At 41.1% G+C, this 7,509-nt stretch overlaps 1 pseudogene; it reads right to left on the bottom strand.

Annotated features, from left to right (window-relative positions):
* Nucleotides 1-279: 279 nt before the first annotated feature.
* On the bottom strand, nucleotides 280-7,039 carry LOC133626387 (retinol dehydrogenase 7-like; annotated as a pseudogene).
* Between the last annotated feature and the right edge of the window lie 470 nt (nucleotides 7,040-7,509).

Below are 7,509 nucleotides of genomic sequence, written 5' to 3'. Positions count from 1 at the left end.
TTTCTTTTTTTTTTTATTTGGGCAAGTAGTATTAACTCATTACGTCCCTGAATATTTTATGAATGCAGGTCCTATAGAGGTATCATTTCTGAGCATAAAAAGATGATGTTCATGCTGAATTTACAAGCCTATATACAAACTCAGAAATTTCAGTTAAGGAGAGGTGAGGAGTTTTAGAAAGTGTCTTATGAAAGGAATTTAAGCAGTCTGGTATCTGGTAGAGAAGATTAATTTGACAGGAATAAAATTTATTTTTGCAGAGCTGATGCTGGTTTACTACTAAATGTTAATTAGAACTCTAGGACCTGATCTCCCACTAGCTACCGGAGCTGGAAACATCATACACAGCAGCATGTTGGATAAACACCTTGGGGCATAGGACAGAAACAGTCAAAAGAACTTTGCATCCCATCCAGCTCCATATCGTGTCCCGAGGTACTTTGCTATCAGGGAATGTTTCATGCATTTATGACCTTCGAAATATCAGTTACACAGTTTCTTCACTGATTATTTTTGAGCTTTTATATCTACAAAGAGGAAAATAAACCTGGAAGTGTTTATATGCAACATTCTCTGCAAGAGGATTCTTTATATTTAGAGGTTTGGCTGCAGCTTTGGGCTTCTCTTAAACTGCTGGCTCAACCACTGAGAGTGTTATAACTACAGCAGAGCAGAGACTAGAAAGGCTAAGATAGTACCTAAGATTCCAGTAAGCAGAAACCTCCCTGACTCATATTGTGAGAGAGATGTTTGTTACAGTAAATGCAGCATGACACAGCATAAACTTAGCATATGGTTATAGAAATTTTTCTTGGGCATTGTTCCTCTAGATATGGAATGACTAATGATGATAGCATGACATTGCACCTCACCAATCTCGTATGGGAACTAATAGCACAGGCCTCATTTAGCATGCAGTCCAGAAGAATCAGCAATGAGTTCTTAACAAATATTAATGAAATCCAGCAAACATTCATAGAATTGCAGATTAGTTGAGGTTGAAAGGGACCTCTGGTTCAACTCACTCTGCTCAAGCTCGTTCACCTAGACCAAGTTACCATGCAGGTTTTGGCCATGTCCAAGGATGGAGACTCCACAACCTCTTTGGGCAACCAGTGCCAGTGCTCAGTCATCCTCACAGAAATGACGTGGTTCATGATGTTCACCCTGTGTTTCGGTGTGTGCCCAACACCTTGAGTCCTGTCTCTGGGCACCACTGAAAATAGTCTCTGTTGTCTTTTCAGCCTCCCTTCAGGTATTTATATACCTTGATAATGTCCCCAACCCAGATTCTATACAATCCTTTTTCTACTTACATTCTAACAGAATATTTCTCTATAGGAGTCCCTGATCTCAGGAGTCTGTCTGTATTTCTTGATTATATCTGAATTAACTAGTCTTGCCTTAAAGAAACTATGCTTAACAATGCTTCCTTTTACTCCAGAATGCTGCATCTCTATCCTAGAATAAAAAAAGCATCCCAGTAATGATATGGCCATTAAACATAAGCAAGTTGAAAGTCTGTCACATAAATGAATATTTGATACTTTGATTCTTATCTTAAAATGGCAGAAAAATGTTCAAATAGGCTTCATGGCAGGGTACTTGTAAAAGTGCAGCGGGTAGTGTCTGTGTAATTTATGATGGACTGATGCAAAGGATGCAGGAGTCAGCTGCATCCTAGTTGTGTGTTATCAAACTAAAACTTTATATATGATTTCAAATACTATTGCATCATTTCTGCTTCCAGCAGCAACAGATTATTAAAATGGAAGGGATAAAGTAAAAGTGAGCAAAAAAATCTTCAGCTGGATTAGAACATTATTCTCTATCATGCGGTTAAATGACTGTGGTTAAGTGATCAAACATTACTGCAATAAATGTTAATGTGTTTTATGATAGTGTGGTTCCATCTATGTAATTTTGAGTTGCAATGGAAGTCCTTAGGGATGAAAATGGCCCCTTTGTCTTGCTGGGCAGATCAAAAGATCCAGGCAGCTACATTCCAAAGTGTACAAAGGAGTGGACCAAATAAGCCATTAGTTTATATTTTGTTGGGACATATACTTTATATAAGCATTCATAATTATTTCAATCAACTTTCCTAGTCCTTGTAAAGACTTGAAATGGTAGGCTAGGCCTTAGCCTTCTCAAGGTAGTAGAACACAACTGGCTTCAGTGAAGGTGTGCTGAGCTTAATTTTCTGAGGTTACAAGTGCGTTTGGTAACATGATTGCTGCCTGGAATCACTCAGCTCAGGTTGTTGTGTAGCATTAGAGCAACGTACAATGGATTGTCAACGGGCAAATACAGCTTGCCCAGGAAACACTGAGTGTATGAGCAGACTATACTATTGATTTAATTTTGTGTATGTAGTGCATTGATATGCTAAAAAAATGCATGCTAGCCATTTGTCCAAGCTATGAAAATTTTTTCTATTGCAGTTTCCTGGTGGGTCTGTTCATAGTACCAGAGACTGAAATCTCAAACAAGTGACCAACATACTCTTATTTCTCTTATCTTTAGGCAAGATTTCCAGGGAGAAAATGAGAGGCAAACATACAGTCACCCTTGCTCTGCACATCTGGAATCTAATTTTGGATTCACGCATATATTTCTAGCTACTCTCTATAAGGTGTCAGTGAAGGCTTTCACGCCCCATTTGGACAATCTGTAGCCATCCCCTGCAAAAGCCGTGAGGCCTTTGTTGTTAAATTAGATCTACTACTCTTCCCTCAGCTTTTTGATTTGTTGGGTTTTATTTTTTTCCCCCCTGAAATGGCAGAAGCTTGAGTGCTGTTTCAATCAATCCCAGCAGGCTAACGTCTAACATTGAGTGAAATCTTCAATCCTCAGCCAGGCAGTGAGTGCTACAGATGCTGTTCCTTTAGCGTTACTCACTAGGCCAAAAAAGCCCTAAGAGCATTAACAAACCCATTTACTTCAGCATGTGGCAATATTGTACCTTAGAGTTTCATATGTAGTGTTGAGAACCAAGTACAGTCTGCAAAAACTTCAGTGACATGAAGATGGTTGTCTGGGGTTTGCTTGTGTGAACTACTCTGTACACCTGGCAAAATTTGCTGAAGGCCTTGGGCAATGACTTTAAAAGAGCATCCATAAGGTATGAAGGGAAAATTATTTTGGTTAGAGAAATGGGCCACTATACTGGGCTTTACTATCCAGATCTGCTCAAGTATGTGTTCTCCTAATATACACTTACTGTCTTGTGAAAATCAAATAGTCTACATAAAAGTGGAGAGACTGATTTTTCTGGATTGTGTTCTAAAGTTCTGAACCAGATATGCAGAATTAGTCAATACTTCTGAAAATATTAACTTAACCCTGTGTATTGATAATACTGCTTTACTACCTTATAACTTACTTGAGAGACTTATCTATATAGTGACGCTTCCCAGAGTTTGCTGAGGACAGACTGCACCTGAAGGGAAAGGCCAAAAGTCCAGCACTCAGCCTCCATAAAGAGTATTTCTCAGACTGACCAAGGTGACAACATTAGCAGTGGTTACCCTGACTGAGAAAGTGTGGGTTTCCACAGGCTGAAAGGAGGGACCTGCTGGAGGAGGTGAGTGCTAATAATTGTGTTGTCCTTGCCATCAATCACTGCATTAAAGAATGGTCTGGAACCGTCATGAAGAATCACAGGTTCACAGAATGGTAGAGGTTGGAAGGGACCTCTAAAGATCATCTAGTCTGATCTCCCTGCTGAAAGAGGTTAACAGTATTTTATGAGCTTTGAGGAGAAAGTCCTACTGTTAGAAAAAATGTGTTTTGCTGTTTTAGCTAGTTAATTCATTAACAAGTCAACTGAATATTTGCTATAAATGTATTACAGCTGTTAGGTGCAGTGATCCCTTTTGGTTGTCCTCAGCGATGTCTAGTCTGAGTCATTGGTGCTAAGAAATGTGTATTGCCATAGCTGACTATATTTACCACACAGATCTTTTTATCCCCTTTTGCCAAAGCTAATACTTTGGTCTTGTTTTTTAACTCCACTCATAAGTATCCAAGGATAAACCCTTCCTGTTTTAAACAAGAGTTCATGATATTCAAGGTATATGATTTTAGTAGTGAGAGCTACCTATGTAACAACTCTAAGAAAACTGGCTGAAACCACAGATGTTTATCTTTTACAGTCAGTGCAATTGTTGCTGTGTGTGTTGCAAAAGTCAAACTTATTCAGCTATGCAAAAACACTTCTGCCTACGTAGGGGTTTTGCCTGGACCAGGTTTTGGTAGCAGGGAGGCTACAGGGGTGGCTTCTTTAAACAGATCTGCCAGAAGCTTCCCCTGTATCTGAAAGGGCCAGTGACAGTCAGTTCTAAGATGGACCTGCAGTTGATCCAGGCCTAGTGAATTAGTGACTGAGCCTCTCTGAATAACATATATGGGAAGGGGAAGAAGTTACTGCGCAGCTGCTAAACGACAGTAGTAACAGGGAGTGAGAATGTGGAAACATCTCCGCAAACACCAAGATCAGTGGAGGAGGGCAAGGAGATGTCCAGGCCCTGGAAGAAAGACTCCCCTGTGACCTGTGTCCATGGTGAGGCAGCTGTGCCCCTACAATCCATGGAAGCCACTGGGGAGCAGAGATCCACTCGCAGCCCATGGAGGAGGCTATGCCAGAGCGGGTGGATGCCTGAAAGAGGCTGTGACTCTATGGGAATCTCATGTTGGAGCAAGTCCCTGGCAGGAATTGAGAGCCTGTGGGGAGGAGCCCACACCAGAGCAGGTTTGCTGTCAGGACTTGTGATCCTGTGAGGGACTCAGGCTGGAGCAGTCAGTACCTGAAGGACTGTTGCCCTGGTGGATGACCTACATTGGGGCAGGGTGTGAGGAGCTGCCCCCATGGGAGGCCCCATGCCAGAGCAGTTTGTGAGGAACTGTAGTCCACGGAAGGACCCACATTGGAGAAGTTTGTGGAGGACCGTCTCCCGTAGGGAGGGATCCTACACTGTTGCAGTGGGAAGTGTGAGGGGGCCTCTCCCTGAGATGAAGCCATGGCAAGGTCCATCTGTATTGTAGTGACCACAACCCCACGTCCCTCATCCCTTGTGCTGCTGGGGGGGATAGGAGGGAGAGTCCCAGGAAGAGGGGAGGGGGGTAGGTGTTTTAACGTTCAGTTTTTATTTCTCATTGCTCTGCTCTGTTCTTATAGTTCGTTAATAAATCAAACAATTTCTCCCCAAGTTGAGTCTGTTTTGCCCATGATGGTAATTGCTGAGGGATCTCCCTGTCCTTAACTCACAAACCTCTCATGACATTTCTCTCTCCCCTGTCCAGTTTAGGACAGGGAGTGATAGAACAACTTGGTAAACATCTGGCACCCAGCCAGGGCTAAACAGCTATAGTCTACCAGAGGAGGCCTAAAGAAGTCCTGCACCAGCCATTTGTAGTTAATTGGGCTACATAACCATTCTATGATTCTATGATTCTATGATTTTATTGTTAGGAAGGTTCTTTCCAGTACCTGTGAACACCTTTCCCCACACTGAGGTTCTTTGCACCAAAAAGAGACAAGAAACCCATCTGGAAGTGATCTGATTTTAATAGACTGAGAAACTAGATTTTTAGGCAACCTGTTGGTGAAATCAAGGGGACGTTCCAAAGCATCACTGGAGAGAATCTCTTTGAAGTGAGAAATAACAGAACTGACGAGTGAATGCATTTTATCAATAAGATGAAAAATGGCTGTGTGGAGAATGGAGAACATTAGGCTAGATATGAGATTTGGTTGTTTTGAATAATTTTTCTCTGGGAAATAATACTCATCCTTGCTGTTCATCTCTGCAGTCACTAACACAAGAGCGCTGGTGCTCCTATTGGAGTCAGCAATGACACAAAAATCCCTTCTTGTCAGGCCATTTAGCCAGTGAGTTTCCAAGCCCAGTGTCACAGCCTGTTATTGAAGGTATGCTTTCCACTCAGGTTTCTCACTCTGTGAATGTCACTGATAAGCCAGTAAATGATAAGAGAAAGTATGGAAGCTGACACTGGCATGAACAGTGAGCCTGAAAATGAGAGCTACAAGCAAATAAATTAATGATCTAGAAATGCAATGAAGCAAATGTACTGAGCCAAATCCCCAGCTTCCACAGATGCAATTCGCGTTAGTGGCTTTGTTTCTGGTTGCATCCCTTCCAGCTCACTGTAAGTCGGAACAGAGCAGGGATGGAAGATTTGACACAATGTGATCAGGATCCATGAATAATAAGTGCTTTGACAAAGCTTTCCATCCTCCTTCTCAATAGATTTCCACTGTTTCCAAGGTTTGCTGGCCAATTTTTCTAGTCAGAAGCATCTTTTCAGGACATTTCAGACTGAAAGGAATGACCATGTCAGTTTTCACAGTGGTGTCTGGGTTTTTTTGTGTGGACATTGGTGATTGTTTATTATAATATTGGAGAGAAGAATTCCTCTGGGAAGAAAGGCAATTCTCTTTGACTGCCTGTATGATGCCATCCAGCCTACTTATCTAACCTGAAGCATGGAAACAGAGTGACACCAAGAAAAACCAGAAAAACCTAAGCTGTAGTTGTGGGTCTGACAACTAATTTGTTGTGTGACTTGTGTGATGGTGAGTGTTCTGCTCTCTGCCCCTTAGACAGGTAGACTTTGGGGCAGTGTCTGAGCCTTCTGTCTTCTTCCTCATTGCCTGTGATACACGCAGTGTGGTAGAATGTACTATTTATATGGGAAATGTGTAAAGAAATGGGGAAATGCATGGAGACGGTGCTCTCAAAAAAAGCACAGAGGGAATGCAAGGTTTCCTAGCTCTGGTGGGGAGCATACTGGTGCTTATTACAAACATTTTTGATAAGTGTAGAATACAGTTATTACCATCTAAAATCTTCATGATTGATTACTGGTTTTCCACTTGTATTTTTGATTTGTGCAAGAACTGAACCAAAATAATTCATTAAAGCAAATATTTATGGGTTGATAAGGATTTTCCAGACATCCTGTTAAACGTTTTTTACAGGTCATAAGCAATCACCTCAGCTCTAGTTACCTTCATACACACAGAAGTGCTAACACCTGGCCTTTAAAATGTAATTGTATGATTGTATTCAAAGAATTAAGTGATATTTTTAAAAAATAGAATTTGTGGTTATTTTTACATCCCGAAAGTACACAAAGACTCTTTCGTCTCTCATATTTATCTGAAGCTGAATATTCATTTGGCTGATATTTGTGTAATCCTTGCTACCCTAAGGCACAAATATTAAGGTAAGCCTGGTTGCTAGAGCCTGTCTGGTGCTCCTGTTCCTACTGAGTTTAGGGAGTGATTTGGATGTATTCCAGTTCTAAATTTTGCTGTCACCTCACTAAATAGGAATGAAAGTAATCTCAGAATCTGATAGTAAATGAATGTTGGACTCTCATTAAATAATTAAATCAGTCACATACCTGATAAATGATAGGAAGTGACAATATTCATAGCCACCTGATGATCTTATTTTACATAGTAGGGTGCCTCAGCCATCA

The sequence above is a fragment of the Colius striatus genome, chromosome 11, assembly GCF_028858725.1.
Source record: "Colius striatus isolate bColStr4 chromosome 11, bColStr4.1.hap1, whole genome shotgun sequence".
NCBI lineage: Eukaryota > Metazoa > Chordata > Aves > Coliiformes > Coliidae > Colius > Colius striatus.
The sequence above is the reverse complement of the archived record's forward strand: the minus strand, read 5'-3'. Positions and strand labels throughout refer to the sequence as shown.